At 38.7% G+C, this 26,821-nt stretch overlaps 1 long non-coding RNA gene and 2 pseudogenes across 3 annotated transcripts in view; all 3 read left to right on the forward strand.

Moving 5' to 3' along the window:
* Positions 1-26,821, forward strand: part of LOC306642600 (thiosulfate sulfurtransferase/rhodanese-like domain-containing protein 2) — a 417,963-nt pseudogene that overhangs the window by 75,407 nt on the left and 315,735 nt on the right. The window lies entirely within an intron of this gene.
* The window catches only part of LOC306642743, a 152,201-nt gene that overhangs the window by 34,215 nt on the left and 91,165 nt on the right, over positions 1-26,821 (forward strand). The window lies entirely within an intron of this gene.
* On the forward strand, positions 14,097-16,410 carry LOC306642694 (U7 snRNA-associated Sm-like protein LSm11; annotated as a pseudogene). Its single transcript has one exon. The product of its transcript is annotated as a U7 snRNA-associated Sm-like protein LSm11 (transcript).

A 26,821-nucleotide genomic window follows, 5' to 3' on the forward strand; every position in this document is an offset into this window, starting at 1 on the left:
TCCCACTAATTGCATTCTTTGAGATTTTCACTATGGATTATTCTAATATAAGTATGAACTAAAGGTACAGTTTTCTCAATTCATATATTGAAATATTCCATACTAGTATTTTCATTTGGCCCTGTGGAATAATGATATATTTTGAGGGATTCTAAACCCCTTGAAGCAATGTGTCATTTTTTTGCCCTTTAATGAATATATAACAGAGCTTGACTGTCTTAGTCTTAGGAAATATGCATCTTTTAGAATTCTTTTCAAAAGGAAATCTTTTATTTATTCCATCAGTTTAAGCTATGTTAACTGAACATTAAATTTTTATGTTTCTTATATAAGTATTATCATTTGAGGGCTTTGCCACATTTTTAAGAAAACATTAAAATTAAAAAGGATTATATATAGTCTTCCAGGCGGATAACATAAGAATATTGCCAGAAATCTCATTTGCATAAAATCTTCCCAGAATTCTTAGCTAGATTCATTTGAAAATAAAGCAGATTCTCCAACTTGATACTATCTGCTATGCGGTGAATACTGGGCTAGGTGGACATCCATAGTTGAATAGCCCCCTGGGAAGTGGATGTGAGTGCAGATGCCTCTTTGCTGGAATATTTCCTGCCTAGATTCCATTTGCTACATTTCTTTATTGTGGTGCCAAAGTGGACAACCATCTTGAATTCAGTTCTTTTTTCCAGTAAAAGAAAATGTGACATTGATGCATTTGATTTATAAATAACTGATGCTGGAAAAATAAGAATATTTCTGTCACAGAAGGTTTGCAGCATTTTTTGATGTTTGAACTCCTGATTCTCTAAACAGTGGGTCAGAGCTAGGAGTAGTGTAACCTGTAGAGAAAGTAATTTTGATGGTTTGTTTTTGGAATCTGCATTTCTTTTGTTGAGAGGAAGTGGCATTGCGAAAGAAGTTCCTGAGTTCTTTTTCCAAACAGAGAACACCATTTGGGAGGCCATGTTGACAGTGTCTCAGGTTTTAGGGGGCAAGACAGGGCTGTGGTGTCCCTGTTTTTCTTGTAATTTACTGGTTTTATATCCACTTGGGAAGAGGAATGGGTATGGAATCTCTGTGGTAAGTCTCTGTGAATGGTCTTTATGTGTGTGGATTCTTTGTGAATTCTTGGCAGTGTCTGTGTGAGGGATCTCTTAAATCTGTGTGAGGTCTATGTGAAGCTAGGTTTAAGGATTCTCTGCAAGAATCTTCTGTGAGGTGTCTGTTGTGGTGAGATATCTTTATGTACTGTCTTTGTGGGTTGTGTATGTAGGAGGAGGTCCCTGTGGAAGAAGGAGGCCTTTGTAAGTCTTGGAGGAGGAGTTCTCTGTGAATGTAGAAGTTCTCTCTGAATGATTTGTCACATCTCTGCCATAGGGAGGGTCTTTGTGTGTTGTCTCTGGGTGAGTTCTCTATGTAAGAACTGTGCAAAAAACCTACACAATCTCTGTGGGAAGTTCTCTGAGTCTGTGGGGCAATATAAGATCCTGTTGGAATTACTTTGTAAAGTCCTCCTGAGAGTTCACTATACTGCCACCTGGTAACTTATGGGAGGTCACTCTATGGTGCCTCTGCAAAAGTTTCTATGAGAGGTCTCTTGATGCATGTTCTGTGCCAGCGGTAACTTGGGGAGAAGTCTCAGTGAGCCAGGATGCATGCACATACACAGGGATAATGCCATCATTGATATGTACCAACTTTCTGTTTAGAGGGTATTGCAGCATTTTTTCCAAGAGGTTTTTTGCTTGAGCTCGTAGATATGTAACTTCCTGAGTCACACTTCCTGGACTCATGAAGTCACTTTCAAAATCCTCCTTTTCATCTTCAGAACCTTTACTGAGGAACTTCTTGAATTCCAGTGTAGATACTTTGGGTCCCTCTCTATGTCTTGCTCTGGGCCCTTAGTGGATCTTTCAGAGCATGTGGATGTCACCTTTTGCACACCTTTTCTGCTTTCAGAAGCATGTTCAGCAGGCTGGGCAACCAGGAAGGGCCAAGCTTATCTTCTGTCTGGCATCCACAACACTAACTTGGGAATTTGCCCTGGGGCTGTGTGAAGTCCTGGGATGCTGGAAATCTGCAGGGAGATCTTCCATGGTATTTATCAGTTATGATCCTGTCTTGGCTGTGCTCCTCTCTTTGCTTCTGGATCTTGGTGCTGTAAGAATCCCCAGGAAGGTTGGGGGCAGACTTGGGAGTCAGGGAGAGGCAACTCTCCTGATGATAGTTGAGAGTGGATTGGCTCTTTGCTTCCTGATACTTTTGAAGTGAAGAGGGTAAAACCTTCCTGTGTTTCTGTTTTTTTGCTGAGATTATTTCACACACACTGATTTTCAGTTGGGATGAGAGGCCATACCTCCTCCTGGGATTTATGGGAAAGTGTTCTATGGATCCTATTATTGGGTGGAGAAGAATGTGATAGGTTTTGGAGACAGGATGTAAGGTGGGTGTTGTTCTGGACCTGAGCCACAGATGGGGGCAATGTTTGTGTTAAGAATTGGGATTAGGCCACACAGTTAGATAAGTGCTGGTCCTGTGAAATCTGTGGAGATTCTTCAGCCTGAGATTGAACTGGCAAAGTGTCAGAGACTTTGTTAAATGTAACAAGTTTAGATTGTGCAGAGAAAGACTTCTTAGACGCCCAGGCAGAAACCACCATGGACTCAGTGTGTAGAGAGGGAAGGCCCCAGAATAGCTGCTTGCATTTATGCTTTAAGGGTCCTCTAAGACCTTGTGGTAAGAGAAGTGCTGAGAATCATGAAACTACTCTGGTTTCTCTTTTTTTCAAGATGGGTTTTGCCATGGTGTCTCTCTTGCCACCCAGTAACTTCAGCATTTTCATCAGAAAATCCAGGTAGTGGTCTGGGGTCATTGGTTAGAAAGAGGATACATTCTTTGCACTTTCTGTCCACATTTTTTTTTTTCTGCTTTTTTGGTGATTAGTATATCCAGCAGTTTCTTGACAACAGAGTTGATTAACAAGAGGCCCACATACACTACTTGCTGGTATATGGGGTCTCTGCTGAGTGTGTGATCTGGTCTAATTTATAATATATATGCCAGGCATGATAGGCTCTTTTAATAGAACTATTGTTCTTTATAATGTGATCCATTGTAAAGTTTCAACGTTTGTTTTAGGAATGTAGCCCACCCGCCAAAAACAAGAAGGAATAAAGAACATGTGGCAAAAATACTGTACTGATACAGAATTCATTGTGCTGATTTTCATTGAGTTTTAGGGAAAGTTATCAAAAAAAAAGCCTGTTTACAACATTCTCTAAGATTTATTTAATACTAATTGGAATAATAACATAGTGTATGACCTACATGGAATAGAAATTTACAAATACTTCATTTGACTTTGACTCAATCAAGTGGTGGATTACTTTATTAGAAATGTTTCCAGTGACTGTTAAATAAGAGGATATTGTCAACACTTTCCACAGTGCCCTTGAATTTTACTGTAACTTGTTTCTAAGGATATAAATTAGTCACAAACTAAACCTTAAGAGATGAATTTCTGAAGCACAAAAGGCACTTGTAATACTACCTACCACATGCTGGGAGACCCTGAATATAACATAATAACCTATTTGCTGTGTACATTTACCTAATTAAAATCTAATCTCTGCTTTAGTCTCCTTGGGCTGTAAAAAGGGCACAAAAACTGCTGCTGATTCATGACTTTCTTTTTTACTGAGTGTATATGCTCAGAAGAGCAAGTGACACATGATAATTGCTCATGTCATTGCTTTTTATTGTCATTTCTGTTTTAATAACTACTGATTATTTTTGGTTTACTCTATATAAATACCCAGGATTTTGTGTTTAAAGAATTCATAAGCATTATCAACCATTTGTTAATCATAATATTGCTGATCTCTAGCTAATTATGTATGTACCTTTTACCCCAAACTATTTCAAAAAATCTTCAGCTGCACATGAAATGATTTTCTTTTGAAACGTTTGTGCATCCTGTGTACTCTAACATCTGTGTGTCTTTTAACTGCTCATATATGTACAATATGTACATTGAATATTAACATTTTTTTCTTTGAAAGGGAACCTGTGGATGTCATGGTAAAGACTGTCATCTTAAATGTACATCTGCAAGTGGACTAGTGTTAAAACTACATTCAAGTAGTTGAGTAAATCCCAATACTATTCCTAGAAAATGATGTAGTGTTACCCCAGGCACAGAACACACAGACAAATGTTTGTCACATCCATTAAACCTGTATGCCAATTTCATAAATGAATGTAGATAGTGATTGGTGCTCAAGCAGTGGTTCACTGGCAAAGACAAAAACAACCATCTGCTTTGAAGAGTGGTCTTCATGTATGGAGACTCCTACCTGGCTTCTTTGGAGAAGTTGAAATATTGTATATAATTTTGAGGTAACCATGGCCTCCTACTCTCCATCGTAGCTCCCTTAAAGAAGCATGAACTGTGGTGACAAGCCCTGGTTGAGAAGAGCATTAGAGACCAAGGACAGGAGTGCTGGACACATGCATGGAACCATTTAGAAGGACTCTGGTAGATGGGGTGGAGCATTGCAGTGTGTGGACCAGGAGAATAAGCCAATCGGTCCATACATTAGGAAGAAATTATTCTTTTTTAGCAATGCTTAGGATGTACTGAGGAACCTAGAAGTACTGGGATGAATTGACAGATTACTGCAGGAGTCTGATTGAAAGACTGAAGTGGGACACAGTAGGATACAAAGGAAGAGATGGACAGAGAAGAATTTACAAGAAAATGAATGAAGAAGGAAGAAGTAAATGGATGCAATGAGTGAGAATTATTTGAGGAAGGCCCCAAAATTTAGAGACTGAAAAAATAGCAGAAAGAAGCCCGAGTCAGCAACTGACTATACAGAAAGGTGAGTACAGTGCTCCAGGGCAAAACCATGTGCATTGTTCTGTGGTTTTGACCTCACCAAATGAAAAACTCCAGTAGGACCTAGATCAAAGAGCTTGTCTGGGGCTCCAAATGTTTCATATGATCGAGGTGACCCACATTTGGGTTTCCCTTCCCTTCTGTTTAGGACTAAGACATCCCCAACCATTTACATTTGAACAGTCTTGGAGCACTCTGGAGGTACCAATGGTCTCTTGAAGCAAGAGACTGTGTAAGGCCTGAAGGAGGTGATCCCTGCAAATGATGTCCCCTTCATTCTTAACTCAGGAAGTCAGCATCTGGTTAACCTCCTCTCCTACTCCCTCTCTGAGTATCTCCAGGCCTTAGAACCCCGTGGGCTCAGGCTCAGTCTTCTTATCCCCAAGCAGTTAGTCTTTGATTTGCTCTGCTTGACCCATGGCTTAGTCAGCTCAGGATGCTACATAATGAGTGACTTAAGCAACAGACACTTCTTTCTCATCTTGATAGATATTTTAAGTGAAGATTAGAGGGCTAGTATTGCTGGGTTCTGTTGATGACTCTAATGCTGAATTTTAGATGGCAGCCTTTTTCTTTAATCTTCACACAGTGAAGAGAGTGGGGAAGAAATTTACCTTGTTTATAAGGGCTCATCACATTCTTGAGATCTCCACTTTCATGACTGAAGCCCTAACGTCCTAACACCATCACAGTAGGGATTAAGTGTTCAGTATTTAAAGTTTTTGTCAAGACTTTTAATCCATAGCACTCCAGCTACTAGGAATAAAAGTAGACAATTCCATAGATGAAGGGCTGAGGAATGGATTACACTCAACATTCTAAAGATTAATGTTTCAATTTGTACTTGGTTCAGCTTTTCCTGACTTGTATCTTGGAAACAAAGACTCAAAGGAAGACTTGGATGATGACTCCAGTGAGTGACATGTCCTGCACACACTTAGCACCATGGAGCTACACACAGGCATATGGATGCTAGCAAGAGGCTTTTAAATGAAATTGTTCCAAGATTACAGAAAGTATCTCTACAGTTTTGTTCAGAATTCTGTGTGTTCAGGAGTTTTCCTCAGTGTTTTGCTTCAGATGACGCCCAATTTGTTAAGTGTTGACTTTTCTATTAGTACATAAAAATTACACAGATTAATGGGATTCCTTTATATATTTGTATATATATATGTCACATAATTTGATAAGTTTAAATTATCAGTACCTCATTTTCCTCCCTTCCATTCATTCCCTACCTCTACCTTACTGCTCTCCATTCTATTTTTCTGAGATCCCTAATTTTCTTAGTAAGTTCTGCATTTGAGGCAAAACATGATTCTTGACTTTCTGACTATACCTTATTTTGTCTAACACAATGTTGTCTTGTTCCATCCATTTTCCTGCACATGACATAGTTATGTGATTCTGTATGACTGAGTAAAACTCCATCATGTCTGTATATCACATTTTGTTTATCCATTCATCTATTGACTGATATCTACTGGTTCCATGATTTGGTAATTCATAAAATAATTCACAATTCACAATAATGATGTGTGTTGCTAAGCATGGATGGGCATGTGTCACTGTTGTATGCTGACCATAGTTCTTTGGATAAATACTGTGGAGTCAGTGGTATAGCTGGATCACATGGTTGTTCCATTCCTAGTCTTGTGAGGAATCTTCATAATGATTTCCCTAGTGGCCCTATAATTTACATTCATACAGCGTATGAGTGTTCTTTTTTCCCCCCATTCTGCCTGCACTTTTTGTTATTTGTATTTTTGATGACTGTCTTTACAAGTGTAGTGAAATGAAATCTCAGTGTAGTTTTGATTTACATTTCCCTGAGGACTATAGTTGTCAAACATTTCTTAAATAAATTTTTTACCACTTTTGCTTCTTCTTTTGAGAAATATGTTTAACATTTTTTGCCCATTAGTGGATGTGTTTTTTTTAATGGATTTTTTTAGTTCTTTATAATCTCTAAATATAAATCATCTGCCAGAAGAATAGCTGGCAAAGATTTTCTCCCATTCAGTAGATGCTCTCCTTGTGCTGTGACTTGTTTCCTTTGCTGTGAAGAACCTTTTCATTTTGATGCCATCTAACTTATTGCTATTGCTTATTGAACTATGGAAGTCCTATTAAAGAAGTAATTGCCTATAGTATATGCTGGAGCTTTTCCTTTTTTACTCTTCTACCATTTGCAGAGTTTCTGATCTTATTCCTAGGTACAAAGTGAGAGATAGGAATCTATTTTTCATCTTTTATGTATATGCAATTTTCCCAGCATCACTTGTTAAAGAGGCTGTCCAATGTAACTTTTTGGTACCTTTGTCATCCAGACAGCTGTAGTTGTGCATATTCTTCTGTGTGTTCCCTTGTGTTCTATTGGTCTACATGGAAATATTTTTATCAGTGCAAAACAGTTTTAATTGCTATGACTCTGTAGTATAATTGAAAGTCAGGCATTGTGATACCTCCAGTTTTCATATTTTGCTCAGATTTGCTTTGACCATCCTGGATCTTTTTCCTTCTGTATAAATATTAGTATCATTTTTCTGGTTTTGAAAAGAATATCATTGGTATTTTGATGGCAATTGCACTGGATCTGCTGATTGATTTTGATAATATGACCATTTTATCAATATTGAATCATCCTAACCATGAACATGGGATATCTCTCCATCTGTTGGTTTCTTTTTCAATTTGATTTATCTTTTCAGTGTTTTGTAAATTTTCCTTGTAGAAGTCTTTCAACTTTTTGGTTAAATTTGTTGCTAAGTATTTTGGTTTCTTGGAAGTTATTGTGAATAAAACACTGTTTCCTACTCTATTTCTCAGCAGATGTAGTATTTCCTATACTAGTATATAGGAAAGTAATTGATTTGTACATGTTGATTTTCAATGCTGGCACTCTGCTGAATATTTTAATCATCTTTTGAAGTTCACCAGTGGAGCCTTTTGGATCTTCTAAGTTTAGAATAATATCATCTGCAGACAGAGGCAGTTTGAATTATTTCGTTTCTATTTGAATCCTTTTATTTCTCTTTTTTGGCTAATTGCTGTGGCTAAAGTTTCAAGGACAATATTGAAAAGGAGTGGTGAGATTAGACATACTTGCCTAGTTCCTGATTTTAGAGGAAATCTTTTCAGGTTTTCACTGTTCCTTTCAATGTTGGCCTGGGGTTTCTCATATATGGCTTTTATTATGTTAAGGCAAGTTCCTTCTATGCCTAGTTCCTTCAGCATTTTTATCATGGATACACATTAAAATTTATCAGAGGATTATTGTGCATCCATTGAGATTCATCCATGAATCTTTTTATGTGGTGGATTATGTTTATTGATTTGCATATGTTGAATAGCATTTCCATCCTTGAAACTATCTTGATCATAACAAACAATCTTCTTAATATGTTGATGAATTTGGCTTGTTGATATTTTAAGATTTTAAATAAGGAGAAATAACACAAAGACCTCAATATAGGTTAATCCCATACACTCTTGGAATACACGGAGTGGCCAAATCTAGAAGAGTAATCATGGACAGTTACATGCAACAGAATTATCTGATGTACTAGAAAGTTCCTATGCAATTTACAGAGATACTGGAATCTGCAAGCTCTGATATACTACACCACTTTGAATGTTTGCTTTGACTACTAATTGGCACCAAAATGTTAGAAGAGTAAATATACTTCAAAATCCACTTGGAAATATATTCAACATTTCACAACAACCTGATATCCCAGAACGCTCAGCCAAAGAAGGCTGTGCTCTAAGAATACACTCATGTAAAGGTGGAAGAGAAACTCATTCCAATAGATATGCCAATCTCAATATAAGAGTATAAGTGATATCAAAGAACAGTCCATGTTCATGGAAGTTTGGAGTTTTATTGCCTTGAAGAGTTCTTATTTGTGTTGTGTATGAAGGTAATTATACTGGGTTCATAAAATGAGTTTGGAAGTGCTTTTTCCCTTTTTGTTTCATGGAATAATTTTAGAAATGATGGCATTTGTTCTTTAAAGCTCAGGTAGGATTCAACTGAGAGTCTGTCTGGTTCCAGGCTTTTCATTGTTGGAAGGCTTTCTTTTACTGTGCCAAACTCACTAATTTTTATTTTACTGCTTAGGTTTTTCTGTATCCTCTTGGTTCAATTCTGGTATATAGAAAGTGACAAACAATGTGTATTTTTCCTGCATTTTCAATTTATTTTCCATTTATTGGAATATGTGCATTCAAATTAATCTGTAATGTACTCTGAATTTCTCAATTGTCTTCCTTAATATCTCCATTTCTGTCTCTCATTTTATTCATTTGTGTCTTCTTTCTCTTTCTTTTGTCATATTGAATAAGAAATTATTATTCTTATATATCTTTCTCAGGTAACCAATTCTTCATTATATTATTCCTTTGTATGATTTTTTATTCTCCATTTTTTAATTATGTATTTCTTTGATTGCAGCTCTGAAATTTAAGAATGGTTTGTTCTTATTCATAGAAGAGCTCAAGATACATGAGTAGATAATTTATTTGGAATCTTCCAAATTTTTAAATGTGGGCAGTCATAGCTATAAACTGTCCATTTATAACTGCCTTCTCTGTGTTCTAGAGATTTTGGTACATTGTATTTATAGTCTTTTTAATACTTATAAATTTTAGTTTCTACTCAGAATCCTTTGTTGATCCACTCATCATTAAAATGTGTATTGTTCAATCTGCATGTCCTTGTATATTTTTTTTGTTTTTTTTTTTTTTTGCTGTTGATTTTTAACTTCATCCCATTATCATTGGAATAGGAGACATGGAATTATTTTAATTTTTGCAGTGTTGCTTATACTTGCTTTGTTTCCTAAAATATCTTCTTTAGAGAAAGCTGAAAGGAAAGCATATTCAGCTGTTTTTGGATGAAATATTGTGTACTATCTCTTAAGTGTATGTGATTTACTGTTTGATTTAGCTCTGTAGTATCTTTGTTAATTTTGTGGCTGAATGACCTATGTATTAGTGTGATAGATGTATATTGGAATCACTTGATATTTTTACATTGGGGCCTATATGAACCAGTATGTTTCATAATGTTGTGTCATTAGGTTCACCAGTGCTTGGGACATAAATATTTATTATCTTTATGTTTTCTTGTTTGATTGTTCCCTTTATCAGGGTGTGGTGATGTTTTTCTCCACTAACTAATTTTTCTTGACATCTGCTTAGTTAGGTATGAATAGGTATTCTTGTTGACTTTCAGGTTTCACTAACATGAATTTTTTTTTATTCTTTTACTTATGAATATCTTTGATGATAGGTGTGTTTCTTGCAGGAAACAATGATTGTGTCTTGTTTTTTTTTTTTTTTAGTCCAGTCTTATGATCTATGTCTGTTATTTGGAGAACTGAGACCTTTTATATTGAGTGTAATAATAGAGAGAAATGTGTTACTTTTTGTCATTTTCATTTACATTTAATGTTTTTTTCTATCCTAATTGTTACATATTCATTCACACTTCTAATGCAATTTCTTCTCATCCAATATCTCTTGGTTGTTTTTAGTCTTCTTCTATGTGTAGCATTCTTCTAAGTGTCTTCTACAATGCTGGCATAGTAATAATGATTCCCTTTGATTTATACTCATCTTGATAGGTTTTTATTTCTTCTTCCATTTTGATAGTTCAATTATGATGGTTTATTGGATACACTGGTCTTGGTTGGCTGTTATTTTCTTTCAAGACTTGAAATATATTGTTCCAAGCTCTTCCAGACATTTGGGTTTCTATTGAGAAATGCACAATGTTAATCTGATTGTTTTTTCTCTAATCATGAACTGGCTTTTAAGATCCTTTCTTTGAACTAAATTTTTGTCGGTGTAATTATAGTAGGATTAAGAAGTTCTTTTCTAGAAGGGTCTATTTGATGTTCTGAATGTTTTCAGTGTCATTAGGTTCATCTCATTCTCAAGGCTTCAGGCATTTTTCTGCTATTACATCCCTGCTATAATCATGTCTCTCTGATCATTTGTTAATGTCTATGAGCATTAGTTTTGCCTCAGAATTATTCTAAATTATGATTATAGTTTCTTATTTTTTCTGTAATACTGTCTGAAAGTTCAAGAATATCCAACTGATGTTCATGCTCAGAAATTCTGTCCTCAACTTAATCAAATATATTGGAAACACTTTCAATTCAATTTTTGATTTGATTCATTTTTTTCTGTCATTTCCAATATTTCTGTTTAGTGCTTTTTTAGTATCTCTATATCTTCATTGAATTTGTCATTTATATCCTGTACTGACTTCCTTAATTCATAGTTATTTTTTTGAATCATCTTAGAATTCATTTATTATTCAAATATATTTAAAATATTTTTACTCAATATTTTATCTTTTTTTAAATTCATTTTTACTGTAATGGGATACATCTTGTTTCTCTGTACATGAAGTAACAGCATACCATGTGTGTAATCATACATTTACCTAGGGTAAAAGATTTGCTTCATTCTGTTATTTTTTTCTTCCCTCCCACTCCTCCCATCCCTCTTTTCCTTCTATACATTCCCTCCTTACTCCATTCTTGCCACTTCCACCCCCGCATTATGTGTCATCATCTTCTTATCATTTGTACTTTGATTTTTTGAGATTGGCTTATCTCACTTAGCAAGACATTCTCCAATTTCAACCATTTGCCTGAAAGTGCCATAATTTTATTATTTTTTATGGCTTAGTAATATATATTCCATTATATATATATATATATATATATATATATATGTGTGTGTGTGTGTGTGTGTGTGTGACAGTTTCTTTATCCATTCAACAATTGAAGGGCATCTAGGTTGGTTCCACAATCTGGCTATTGTGAATTGAGCAGCTATGAACATTGTTGTGGCTGTATCTCTGTAGTATGCTGATTATAATTCCTTTGGGTATGGGCCAAGGAGTGGGATAGCTGTGTCAAATGGTGGTTCCATTCCAAGTTTTCTAAGGAATCTCCACACTGTTTCCAGAGTAGCTGCAGTAATTTGCAGCCCCACCAGCAATGTGTGAGTGTACCTTTTTCTCCAAATCCTCACCAACACCTATTATTGCTAGCGTTCTTGATAATCGCCATTCCAATTGGGGTGAGATGGAATCTTAAGGTAGTTTTGATTTGCATTTCTCTTATTACAAAAATTGTTGAACATTTTTTCAAATATATGTTGATTGCTTGTAGATCTTTTTCTGTGACATGTCTGTTCATTTCCTTAGCCCATTTGTTGATTGGGTTATTTGTATTCTTGGTGTAGAGTTTTTTGAGTTCTTTACATATTCTGGTAATTAGTGCTCTATCTGAAATATGAGTGGCAAAGATTTTCTCCCACTCTCTATGTTCTCTCATCACATTGCTGATAGTTTTTTTTTTTTTTTTTTTTTTTTTTTTTTGCTGAGATAAAGCTATTTAGTTTGAATCTAGCCCAGTTATTGATTCTTGCTTTTATTTCTTGTGCAATGGGAGTCCTGTAAGGAAGTCTGATCCTAAGCCAACAAAGTGAAGATTTGGACCTACTTTTTCTTCTATAAGATGCAGGGTCTCTGATCTGATTCCGTGGTCCTTGATCCATTTTGAGTTGTTTTTTGTGCAGGGTGAGAGATAGTGGTTTATTTTCATTCTGTTGCATATGGATTTCCAGTTTTCTCAGCACCATTTGTTGAAGAGGCTATCTTTTCTCCATTGCATATTTTTGGCACCTTTGTCTAGTTTGAGAAAATATATTTATTTGGGTTTGTGTCCATGTCCTCTATTCTGTACCACTGATCTACCTGTCTATTTTGGAGCAATACCATGCCGTTTTTGTTACTATTGTTCTGTATTAAATTTGAAGGTCTGGTATTGCGATACCCCCTGCTTCACTCTTCCTGCTAAGTATTGCATTAGCTATTCTGGCTTTCCTATTCTTCCAAATGAATTTCATGATTGCTTGCTCTATTTCTGTGAGATATGTCATTGGGATTTTAATTGGAATTGCATTGAATCTGTATAGCACTTTTGGTAGTATGGCCATTTTGACATTATTAGTTCTGCCTATCCAAGAACATGGGAGATCTTTCAATCTTCTATGGTTTTCTTTAATTTCTTTCTTTGGTGTTCTGTAGGTCTCATTGTATAGGTCTTTCACCTCTTTTGTTAGATTGATTCCCAAGTATTTTATTTTTTTCAAAGCTATTGTGAATGCAATAGTTTTCCTAACTTCTCTTTCTGAAGATTCATAACTTATGTATAAAAATGCATTGAATTTATGAGCATTGATCTTATATCCTGCTACTTTATGAATTCATTTATGAGTTTTATAACTTTTCTGGTGGAACTTCCGGGTTCCTCTAAATATATAATCATGTCATCTACAAATAGGGATAGTTTGAGTTTGTTTTACTATTCATATCCTTTTAATTTCCTTGTTCTCTCTAATTGCTCTGGATAAAGTTTGTAGGACAATGTTGAATAGAAGTGGTGAAAGAGGGCACCCCTGCTTTGTTCCAGTTTTTAGGGGGAATGCTTTCAGTTTTTCACCATTTAGAATGATATTGTCCATGGGCTTAGCATTGATGGCCTTTACAATGTTAAGGAATGTTCCCACTATCCCTATTTTTTCTAGTATTTTAATCATGAAGGGATGCTGTATTTTATCAAATGCTTTTTCTGCATCTATCAAAAAATTTATGTGATTTTTGACTTTAAGTTTGTTGAATATTTATTGATTTCAGAATGTTGAAAAACCTTGCATCCCTGGGATAAAACCCACTTGATCGTGGTGCACTATCTGTTTAATATATTTTTGTATGCAATTTGCTACGATTTTGTTGAGAATTTTTGCATCAATGTTCATTAAGGATATTGGTCTAAAATTTTCTTTCCTTGATGTGTCTCTGTCTGGTTTAGGTAACAGGGTGATATTGGCTTCATAGAATGAGTTTGGGAGGGTTCCCTCCTCTTCTATTTCATGAAATACTTTGAGAAGTGTTGGAATGATCTCTTCTTTAAAGGTTTTGTAGAACTCAGCTGAGAACCCATCTGGTCCCAGACTTTTCTTTGTTGGTAGGCTTTTGATGTCTTCTTCTATTTCATTACTTGAAAAAGTGATCTATTTAAATTGTGTATGTCCGGGCGGCCCCGCTCCTTCCTCCCGGGCCGCTCCTTCCTCCCATCGGCCTCGGCTTGCGGGCCTTTCAAACATGGAGGAGCGGGAGCCAGGGGCGAGGCCGGCTCTCGATGGGAGCCCATTGCGCCCGCCCAGCCCGCGGCTGGATGTCAGCTCTGACAGCTTCGACCGGATGCTGGCCCTGTATGCGCCCCGCCTGCCCCCCATCCCTTACCCCAACGCCCCCTGCTTCAACAACCTGGCCGAGTAGGAGAGCTTCCTCCGGACCGGGGTCCGGGGTGGCGGGCGCGGGCGGGCGCGGGGCGGGGCCGCGAGGGGCCCCGCCGCCGCCGCCGCCGGACCCCCGGGCAGGACCCGCCGCTGCCAGGACGCCCCTGCCCCGGACCCCGAGCGCGTCCAGCGCCTCCGCAGTCTCATGGTGGCCAAGGAGGAAGAGCACGGGACCGCCTGGGCGCGCCGGCGGGATCCGGGTCGCAGCAGGAAGGCGCCGCGCAACGTGCTCACGCGAATGCCCTTGCACGAAGGCAGCCCTCTGGGTGAATTACATCCTTGTATCCGGGAGGGGGTGAAGGTGAATGTTCACATCCCCACTTTCAAGGGACTCCGGGGCGTCTGTACAGGCTTCCTTGTCGCATTTGACAAGTTCTGGAATATGGCACTTACTGATGTGGATGAGACCTAACGAAAACCTGTTCTAGGCAAAGCGTATGAGCGGGATTCTTCGTTGACTCTCACTAGGCTATTTGGTCGGCTGAAACTTCAAGATTCCTCCAAGAAGGAAGCAGATTCTAAGTCTGCAGTTGAAGACTCCACTCTGTCCAGATACTCCCAAACATCCACTTGGAAGGTGGCTTCAGTGTGGGGAAGAGGAGACACTGACCGGGGCTCACTCAAGCGTTCCGCTCTGTTCCCTTCTTCCCTGCAGGCATCAGCAAGGGAGGAGTCCAGATCAGAGCTGTCAGGGAGGACTACACGGACAGAAGGGTCCAGTACGGGAGGTACCTTTTCCAGGGCTACCACCCTTTCCAGGGGCCAATCCCGTAAAAAAAAAGCGAAAGCCCAAGGCGGATTACCAGCAGGTATTCACCCGACACATAAATCAGATTTTCATTCGAGGTGAGAATGTCCTGCTGGTTCACCTTGCACAGTAACCAGCTCAGCCTCATTTGAGCTTTGGTTTTTAAAAATAAAGTGCATGAATTGCTACTCTGCTGTATCCTAGTATCCCAAGGAAACCCTGAATTGGAATGCTTCCCTCTGGTACTGCACCTGCAGAGGACAGAGCAGGCTCGACCCTCTGGACGATGAGATCAAGGGGAGGATAGGCCTTAATGAAGGTGGGCATGTGAGTTACTGTCAAGACAGAAGCCATGCTTAGGTACATGGCATCTGACTGGGTGTCATGGTCTACTTCATACTCTCAAACCAAATATAAGATCTTCCATTTGACTTAGGGTCACAATATAAGTGGAATTCACTCTTCAGAGATTATAGAAAAATGTCTCAAAAAGAATTCTCATTTTTAAAGCTTGTATCCTGACTAGGCATAAATTTGACTCTATAAGTAGCAATGTAAATTGCCCCAGAGGCCTGCACCCACCTCTTGTAACTGATCTATGAATTTGCTCTACACCATTCTCTCTTGATCAAAAATGAAATTATTATCTTTGAATATCTGTAAGATCTAGAAAAGTTACCAACTAACATAGAGGTGAAATTTAGGTAGGTTAGGTTAGTGTGCTCAAAGCAGGCAGCAGTGAATGCTGCTTTGCTCCCTCTCCTTGTTATAGAAAGAATGCAGGACCTCATCAGTCTTCCCCTAACCAGAGGTAGCCTCTGCAAACAGCACACCAGATGGGACTGTCACATGCTTGTGTGGTGGCTTCTTGTCCTTCTGACTTCTGTGGCATGGTGCTAGTGCATGTACCCTGTGGTATTACCCTGCTGTACATGGTGTGAACTGTCCTGTGAGCTTTGTGGCAGGAGACTGTGACCTTCATATCTGCTTTCAAAGAGTTCTTCATGAACTCGGTAACACACATCACATGACTGAGAGTCCCCTTTCCCAGGCAGGGCTGGCCTTGTGTAGAAAATCTTTCAGAATGATTTTACCAAGAATTAAGGATGGTAGTTTTATTCCCACATGTCAGGCCAAAGAGAGGCTTACAAAATACAGTGGGTGGTGTCTAAAGAGACACCTCACTTACAGCCTTGCTTGGGTAACACGTAACCACAGGACCTGGGAATGCTCCTACTTGAATCATTATGTGCTTTTTCAATCAACAGTGCAGAATAGGCTGCATCTTGACACAGACTGTTAGGCAATATTGACTTTTTGTTAGTTCATATTTGTTTTATCTTAGATAACTCATGTTCAAAGTGAGAATAAGAAACTAACCAGTTAAAATACATGAAAAGAAGAAGTTCCCCTGCTCTACTTGTTTTGTCCTTGGATAAGCCTTCTGAGAAGCAGGATGAATGAAGTTTAGGGAGCTGGGACACCTGTTCTTCTGCTAGCTGGATCACTGGCTTACCAGACAATGAAAGGTGATCAGATTTAACCCCTCTGTGCCTCAGTTTCTCCCATTAGACACCTACCTCACAGGGGCATTGCGACAAAGAATTTTAGGAAGGCATTTTACAGCCTCTAAACATATTTAAGTGCCATGAACAATTTTTATAATCTCTGTTTCATAGCTCTGTAAGAATTCTATGTCTTATGAGCAAGGCAGGTGCTATATGAACAAGTAATCTTCCTAGGTGACATACTATGGTCTACTAATTATTATTGGAAGGCAGAGAAACTTCAGGAACTGTTATCCATATTCCATTCCATCCTCTGGAGGGACAGTGGAAGTTCTCAGAAGAATATCTTCAGTTAAGAGAAGAGCCACCTTTTTTGCTACTCCCCCCACATCTCATCCCCCACCTTTTTCTGATAATTATCAGAAAACATTCCCTTGAACTTTGCAAGGGGTTTATATGATAGTACCAAAGGGAGAATGAGCATCTAAAGATGGCAGGTCCCCAAAGGGGAATTTGCAGAAGTTTTTGTTGTTGTTGTTGTTGTTTTATATTTACTTGTTTTTATTTTTAAATGCACATTAAAGTGTACTCTAGAGCCAGATCAGATGCTCTAAAGTTTAAAGAGGTTCCAGATCATAAACTTAAGTTAACAGTTATCTTTGGAATCAACCAGTCTAAATTCTCTTCTAAATAGTTTATCCAAAAGTCTTATTTCCCAAATTAAGAGTTGTGCTATTTAATCATCAGGCTATCCTGCCTATCTGTATCTCCATGTGACTGCCTTCATCTGCCTGCCTGCTTGTCCCTCATTTAGAAACCATATTACAGTTTTCCCAATAATGTAGACATTTGGAATCAAAGGCAATATAATCAGTGTCCATTCATTCTAGTACCTAGTTAAATCTAACCTGATTTGTTTTAAACATGCCAATTTTCATATTTATGCATAACTTTCATATATCCACATAAGGATTGATTTACTATTTTCTCCCTGCATAACCGTCCTAAGAATGCCGGGGACCAGCCCAAGCAGCAGAGTCCAGGGGTCCTTGATGGCCTGAAATACAAAAGCCCCGAGTGATTAGACGGCGCAGCGTCGGCGATGGACAGCAACCACACAGACTCCGGTCAATGTTAGGATGCTGACAAGTTTATTGAATTTTCTAACAGTTTATATACCCTTACACGTTTTACTAAAAATATTTATGATTTCATATGAAGAAGGAAGTTCTTAGAAGTTTATTAATAGATAACAGAAGTTAGGTCTGCACAGTTAGTCAATTAGCGCCATCTGGCACATTCATCTTACTCAACATTTCCCTACAATGAACTTTTTTTGACCTGAAACTTACAAAAGCAAGTTGATGTACACTACTTGTTTTTTTTTTTTTCTTTAAAGTTTAACTTCTATTTGATCTCTTACCGCTAAGATTAATTATAACTTCTAGTAATTTGTTATTAATTTTTTGTGACTATAATTACATGTCTATGCTATGTTAAATCATATTATACTATTAAGAACCAAGTTATTATTTTTAAAGTAAAAAATCTTCATCTAAAAGAACTAAAACTTCTCTTTTGAACTAAATATAATGTATTTCTGTGGGAGGCTTATTACTTTGTAGAAGAAGCCAGATGTAATAAATATGTTGATCACTGAAGCTAAGGGAATCACTTATATGTAACTAGATGTCTGGGAATCTTGTAAAAGTTAACAAAAACATCATAAGACATATTGCTTCAGAATGTCCACCATTCCCTATAGGAATATTAGTGCTTTGTGTAAACAAATGAACTTTATTTTACTGGAATTGGGTTGACTCATATGAACTGTTTGTGTTCCCATCATCCTTCAACCGAAGAACTTTATTAAACATGATTAATCAGCGTAATATTGTGAGTTCTGGTGAAAAACAAAAAAGGAAGAGAGATTAACACTCTGAGGAAGGGGCTCCAGCTTTACTCAACTTACGACGAGTCCTTGCTATCATCTTCCAGGGAAGGCCTTGGCAGCACCCAACTTATGACGAGTCCTTGCTATCATCCTCCAGAGGAAGATTACCAACCTCTGGCATGGGTCTTTATGTGCCAGGCACACTTCCCTGGCATGAGTTTTATGTGCTAGGCGCCCCCGCATAAGAAAAATATTTTTGAACTGTGCTCTATACCAGGTATGACATATGAGCCCATTTATTTGCTTGGACAGTGATTCTGGAATGAATACTACCAAGTAAATGTGATAGTTCACACAAATAATGATAATTATTTTTAGAGAAGTCAGTTCTTTTTAATTATTCCTTCCTCTTTTTCATTACAGAAATTTTTCAAAAGAAAAAAATAGGTCCTAATAATATATTGCTGCTAAAACAATGTGATCATCTAGGCCATTATACATTGCTCTGGAGTGTGGGGGAGTAGCTCAGTGGTAGTGTGTGTGCTTAGCTTAGCATGTGTAAGGCCCTGGGTTCTATACCCAGCACCTTAAATAAATAAATAAGTAAATAAATAAATATTTTTTAAGTTGTTATAGAAATAACTGAAGTCTACCTCAGGAGAAGGAAAGGGCAAAGTAATGGTAGAGCACAGGCACCCTCCTCCCTCAACTCACCTGGGATGGGCCCTACACAGCTGAAATGCAGAACTGGTCTCTAATATTCTCCAAGGATTCCAGCTTGGGAAGCTCATTAAGAACTGTACATATTTTTGAATATCCAACTTTTGTTCTTCAAAGTAATCTCTAGGCACACAAATATGTTTCCAAGACAATTCACAGGACATACCTGTGCCATGAGGAAGGCTTCTCAGGGGTATTCACCTTTGTTAGATAGTAACAAGTGATTAAGAAATTCAAGATTTGGTTTCACACTTAGAACAATTTCAGGTGCTGTTCTTTGTACACAGAAGCAATTCTACTGCTTCATCATTAGTAGAACTTGCACTTGGTGGTTGTTTTCATATTGGGGAAGCATTTCTGCTTCCTTTCAGGGGACCGTCTTGTGTGGAGGCAGGCAGCTTTGGACCAGTCGGCACCTTACTCAATGTGCATGGCGCAGGTCAAGTCAGAAAGCCTGGGAGACATTGACCTTAAGGTCTAGGTGCATAGAAAAAAACACCTCTACATCCTGCACATCCAGAGAAATGACAATTTGTACTCCATTTGAGTACAATGAATCAAAATGCATTCTGCTATCATGTCTAACTAAATAAAACAATTAAAAAAAATAATACCTGTGCTACAGGCAGATCAGGAGCAGCTTCTGCCCCAGTGGTGTAAAGGTCAAGCAGTACCTGCAGAGATGTCAGGTCATGTATGACCTGCCTCCATCCCCACAAGCCTCACAGGCATCTGTACCTCTCTACCCCTTGAGGAAAAAGAACTAGAAACCTAACTTGATACAGAATGGACATTTGTATTTCTATTTGCACTACTCCTTTAGCAGCTCACATGGGCAAAGTCATGAAATAGAATTGGTTTTATAAATTGCTTTAAATCTTCTCTAAATTTTGCCTTTAGGAAAAAATTAAAATTCTTCAAAGACAGCTAGCTGTCATTGGTGCTGCCCCAGAACTTCTCTTTCTTTTAGGTATTTTTTTCAGAATGAAATGGTCGCTGTGGAAAGGTCAAGGTTCATATAAGAGAGGAGTATCATGTAAGAATATAATAGTTTTGCAACTGTTTCAATTTTTCTTTTCCCTTGCCAGACACACAGTGCAGCCAGCCCCATTTCAGTAACTTGGGTTCTCGGATCTGTGTTTCTCTTCTCCCAGAAGGCCTTTCTTAGTGGTTGTAAAGCAAACACATTGGATCGGGGCCCATGTTGCAAAGGTGGGCAGTCTGTCATTACTTTCTGGCAAGTTGAGCTGATGGATTTAAGATAAGCCTTTGGGGTTCCTGTCACCATTTTCTGTCCTCTGAAGAAGGGTTGGGCCTCCTTTACTCTCAGTGTTTTGAGTATTTTTCAAATGTTTGTAAGTTCTCTTGCACTCTTCTAATAAAAATGAAAGCTCTCTGTCAAGAAATGGCTTTGGATGGCTCAGAGATCTAGGGAAGGAAACATAAGTACACCTGAGACTTTCAGTTGGTTTTTTATTTATTTAGAATAAAAAGTAGTTTGATAAGCTACCAGAGTTACTGCTCCTTTAAAAACACTCTCTGAAAAGATGGGAACTGTCCCTTAGGAAAGCTATAAAAGCTATTCCCAATACATTGCAATTGCTTTTGATTTTGAGTCCTTTGGAGCAAATATTTGATGTTTTGTCTGATGTGATGTTTTTAGATCTGTGAAGAAAATATCTGAGAATTTTTAGGGGTATTATTTAAACTCTGATTATCTGGCTGTATTATGTGGAGCTAGGTTTTAGGGCAGCTACTCACTTCTTTTCCTGTTGTCCTGACAGTAAAGCAGATAGTGAGCCATGTCTTTAAAACTAATTTGCTTATTCCATACTGACATCTGAAGACATCAGCCTTCTGTTGGGCAACCCGGGGGATTCCCCTGTACACCATGACTTATTAATGATTTTTAGACAAGGCTAAAGCTGAGTGACTCTATGTGTTTGTAGTTTCTGTATTCATATACCAGCTGCTAAAAGAAAAACCGTGAGTGTAATCTCATCTTTATATTGCTCCTAATTGTTAATTGAACCCTTTCCTGTTTGGGGAGGATTGCTGCTAATAACATCAATTTGCAATGTTAAGCTTTAGGTATGTGTCATATGGGAGTCTGGAAACTGTAATAGATATGATTGATTTAAAAAAAATAAATTGTGTATGTCCTCCTGGTTCAGTTTAGGTATTTCATATGTCTCTAGAAACCTGTTGATGTCTTTGAGATTTTCTATTTTGTTGGAGTATTGATTTTCAAATTAGCTTCTAATTATGTTTTTTGTTTCACTTGTGTCTGTGGTGATATTTCTGTGTTCATTCTGAATTTTATTAATTTGGGTTTTCTCTCTCCTTCTCTTAGTGTGGCTAAGGGTTTATCAATTTTGTTTATGTTTTTCAAAGAACCAACTATTTGTTTTGTCAATTTTTTTCTATTGTTTCTTTTGATTCAATTTTGTTGATTTCAGCTCTAATTTTAACTATTTCCTGTCTTCTAGATTTGGTGTTGATCTCTTCTTTTTCTAGGAGTTTGAGATGTAGTGTTTGGTCATTAATTTGTTGATTTTTTTTCTTCTTTTATTGATTGCAGTCCATGAAATAAATTTTCCTCTAAATACTGCTTTCATAGTGTCCCAGAGATTTTGATATGGTGTTTCTTTGTTCTCATTTACCCCTAATAATTTCTAAATTTCCTTCCTGATGTCTTCTGTTATCTATTCATCATACAATAGCTTATTATTTAAACGCCAGGTGTTGAAATAGTTTCTGTTTTTCACTCTGTCATTAATTTCTAATTTCAATCCATTATGATCTGATAGCATACAAGGTAGTATCTCTGTTTTCTTGTACTTGCTATCATTAGCTTTGTGGCATTGAATATGATCTATTTAGAGAAGTATCCATGTTCTGCTGAGAAGAAAGTGTTTCCACTCTTTGTTGGATGGTATATTCTATAAATGTCCATTAAGTCTAAATTATTGATTGTGTTATTGAGATCTATGGTTTCTTTGTTCAATTTTTGTTTGGAGGATCTGTCCAGTGGTGAGAGAGGTGTGTTAAATTGCCTATTATTATTGTGTTGTGGTCTATTTGATTTCTGGAATTGAAAAGGATTTGTTTGACATACATTGATGAACAACTGTTTGGGGCATAGATATTTATGGTTGTTCTCTCTTGCTGATTTATGCTTCCCTTAAGCAGTATGAAATGTCCTTCATTATCCCTTCTGACTAACTTTGGCCTGAAGTCCACATTATCTGATATGAGGATGGATACCCCGGGTTTTTTGCTGTGTCCATGTGCATGTGGGTATCTCTTTCTATGAGTCTCTTGCAGTTAGCAAATTTGGATCTTTCTGTTTAATCCTATCTGCCAGTCTGTGTGTTTTGATTGATGAGTTCAGACCATTAACATTCAGGGTTATTATTGAGATATGATTTGTATTCCTGGTCATTTGGCTCTTTTTTTTTTTTTTTTTTTTGACACAACTTGGTTTCTCCATTATTTGGCTGTTCCTTTAGGGCAATTCCTCCCTTTGCTGATTTACATCATTGTTTTTCATCTCCTCCTCATGAAATATTTTGCTGAGAATGTTCTGTAACCCTGGCTTTCTTTATGTAAATTCTTTTACCTTTTATTTATCATGGGAGGATTTTATTTCATTGCCAAATCTGAAGGTAAGTTTCGCTGGGTACAAGATTCTTGGATGGCATCCATTTTCCTTGGGCCTGAAAAATATTGTTCCAGGCCCTTCTAGCTTTAGGGTCTGGATTGAGAAATCTGTTGATATCTGTATTGGCTTCCCCCTGAATGTAACTTGATTATTTTCTCTCGCAGCCTTTACAATTCTGTCTTTATTTTGTATGTTAGTTATTTTCATCATATGTGCCTTGGTGTGGCTCTGTTTTAATTTTGTGTATTTGGAGACCTATCTGCCCTTTGTACTTGATTTTCCATTCAGATTTGGGAAATTTTCTGATATTATTTCATTGAATAGATTGTTCATTCTTTTGGTTTGTTTCTCTGTGCCTTCCTCCATCCCAATAATTCTTAAATTTGGCCTTTTCATGATATCCCATAATTCTTGTAGATTCTGTTCATGATTTCTTACCATCTTCTCTGTTTGGTCAACTTTGTTTTCAAGATTAAATATTTTGTCTTCAATATCTGAGGTTCTGTCTTCCAGGTGTTCTGTCCTATTGGTTATGCTTTCTACAGAGTTCTTACTTCATTTATTGTCTCCTTCATTTCAAGGATTTCTGTTTTATTTTTTCAATATCTCTAACTCTTTATTGAAATGATCTTTTGCTTCCTGTATTTGCTCTTTTAACTGTTGATTGGTGGGATCATTCAATTCCTGCATTTGCTCTTTCATCTCATCATTCTATGACTGCATTTGCTCTTTCACCTCCTCATTTGCTTCCCTGATAATTTTGATTGTGTACATTCTGAACTCCCTTTCTGATATTTCTTCTGCCATGCTGTCATTGGATTTTATTGCCATACTGTGTAGGTTTGTTTGGGACATTTTCTTCACTTGTTTTCTCATATTCTTCAGGTATCTACTCCTTTGGTAATGAAATTCCTGGGATATTGAATATCTCTGCTATTCACTAATATTGTCCTCCACAGATTTCCCATAACTCAACTCTTAGCCTTCAGTAGCCTGAAGTCTTGGAGGAACTTGATACTGTGGTGGTCCACAAGAAAGCTGCCCCTCTAGTTGTGGTAGCATTCAGGTGGGGTATATTCCCTGTCAGTAGGCCAACGTGCCTCCACTTGTTGATTGATGGTCAGCCAAAGAGGGACTAGACTGCAGACTGGGGCACATTTGATCTGGGCCTGTGTCTCTGGTTCTACTGCCCTGGTGGGAAAGCCTCACTCAGTGGGGTATATTCACCTGGTCAGGAAGTTTTGCTGGGCAGCTCTCCTCTCAGCAGTTTCCTTTGGTCCAGAACTACCACCTGGACTGGGAAGCCCTCCTCTGTGATGTTCCCTGGGTTCTTGTTCTACCGCCTCGGTTGGGTAGCCTGTCCCTGTGAGGTACTCCCTCTCTGAGCAGCCGTCCTCTGCCACATTCCCTGGGGACTGGAGGTACTGCCTGGGCCTCGGACCCTCACACTGTATCTAAGCCAATCACTGTGTGGCCCTGCTCTGCAATGCTCCCAGTTGACTGGGTTCTCTGCTCCAGCAGGAGAGTCTCACTGGGCCACTCTAGTCCACAAAGTTCCCTGTGTTTTGGGACTACTTCCCCATCCAGGGAGCCTGACCAGTGGGGGAGACTCACTCGAGGCTCTAAGTTCATCCCGAGTCTCTCAATAGCTCCTCTTCTTGACTCCTGGGTCTTGTCAAAGGTCCTCTAGCCTCTTGTTAGTGTCTCATGAAGGAAACTGCCTTTCCGATGATAATAGCCACACCCACAGAAATAATTCAAAATGCCTGCACCAGCCTATAAAAAAGCCTCTGGCTAACTCTGTGATGCAGGTGGGCTGGCTGGTCTGCCAGCTTACTCCGCAATAGCAACAGACCTTGACGTGGTGATCAGGTGGGGTTGCTCAGTGATGGTGTTTGTGCTTGGCCTGGTGGTTGCGAGGGCTGGCTGCCAGCCGCCTAGCTCCACAAGACAGGAGGGTTGGATGCCCGCCTGTTACCTCCATAGAGCAGGCGACCTGACTCACCTGCCAGCTTGCTCTGCCAGTATTTCATCTTTCTGATATTTGTAGAGTCTGTTGGTGAATTACGGACACATTCCCTCGGGTGTTGATGGGCTGCTGGATGGTGGGCAGAGTTTCCTGAGAAGCCAGAATGTCAGGGATGCAGTCCTAAAGGAACGCATCAGTGTCACAGCCTTGAAGGATGATGCCAGTGGCCATATCTTGAGCCTGGTTGTCTGATGCAGCCTCTGTTCTCAGGCAGGAGTATTCTGCTAGAGGGGAGGGGATTTTAATTTTCCCAGAACTTTTCAGATTCACATGAACAATTTGAGAGTTGGACATCCTGCTGGTTCTCATAGTGACTACCTTATCAGGAGCTTCTCAGCTTTCTCTCCCTGTTGTCTTCAGCCTTTGAAGTTTGGAAGTCTTCATTGGCCTAGTGTTGGCATGCTGTGATATGGTTCTTGTGAACCCACACCCTACTCTCCAATTGCTAATGCCTCCCTCTTTGGGACTTGGATTTGACTCCCAGGTGCCCCTTACAGATCTCAGGACAATATTGCTGTTCCAGGTTTTACCCACAAGGACCTATGTGGGGGCCCCCTTATCCATTTGGAAGACTTCTGAGGGCCAACAGTTTTCATGAGATGGGAGTACTGCTGAGAGACTCAAGTGAGGGACAGGGAGAGGATTCTGCAGGGTTATAACTTCCTGAGTGTGTTCTCACAAGACACTGACATTGTGGACAAAGGAGTTAGCCCTGGAATCACAGGAGGCTGAAGAGGGAAGGGCATATTATGGAAGGACTGAGGCTTAAACTTCCTCAACATGAAGAGGTTATGTACTTGAGGACCTTGAGATTTAGGTCCCACCTATGCCTCACACAGAGACTTTAATATGTGCTACTGGCACCTGCTGAGTTTCAGCATCCAGGAGGTAGAGCTCCTAGGAGGTGTTCCTGCAGGTTTCTCAAATTTTCATAAATTGTCCATCCCCAGGTTCCATGTGTTTGAATTTTCAGGCAGGACAGACAGATGGTATGGTGCAAGCCTTTAATTACAACTACTGACAGGAATCATGCCCTCTTTGGTGTGCTCCAACTTCCTTCTCGAATGTTCATGCAGGATATGTATATGTTTCTTGTCTGGGTCTCTTGTTGAATCATTTCCTGTGTTTCTCTTGAAGATCTCATCATGTCCCTTCCTGATTTTTTCTCAGAGATGACCTTTAGAAACTTCAATGGGAAACACTTCTAGGATCATCTCAGACTATACCCCAGATCGTTGCCTGAGTATTTCCCCACCTGGAATATTGCTGGGTTCCCCGTCCTTCTGGCTGCTGTCATCTGGATTGTGGAACTCTAGAAAGATCCATTATTGTCCTTTGTCCATATCAGTGGTTGGTAGTTTATCCTGGGTTCTCCTGGGTCTGACGATAGCTGGATCTTGTGGAATTCTCCATAGTAGTGCTGAGTGATCCTCTTCTCATGGGTGTTACTTCAGTTTATTCCATTGTTCATTGCTGATACAATGTTTGGCAGTCTGGCAGTGGACTTGTTTCTTGGAGGCCATGTGTTCACTGTAAGTTATCTAAAGATATCTTGGGTTGTTTTGATTACATAGGGAAAAACCCTCATGCTTTTAGTTGATTTTACAAAAGGTGGTATTCTAAGTGTTAAAAAGCAGTTAGAACAGAACATTGTATCCCCATCTTGGGTTGTAGGGTGTAAATGCAACAGGTACTATCCAGAGGGAATGGTTGACAGTATGTAAGAGACAGTGTTTGATGACACTGGTTCTGAGTCTGTGCCAGTGCTGGGGACTGAGACGAAGATAAGGTTGGATTGAGGTTTGAGGACATGGTGGAGCAAGGTCTGGGAGAAAAAGTGTCATGAACTTTAGTCTGAGCTTGTACTGGTATGGAATTAGAGATTCCATTGCATAAAATAAAATGGGATGTCTAGTGGGATCCCTGTAGAAGGTTCCAGAGCATTGTCTCTAGAAGGCCCCACAA

Source organism: Sciurus vulgaris (assembly GCF_902686455.1).
Source record: "Sciurus vulgaris genome assembly, chromosome: 13".
Lineage (NCBI taxonomy): Eukaryota > Metazoa > Chordata > Mammalia > Rodentia > Sciuridae > Sciurus > Sciurus vulgaris.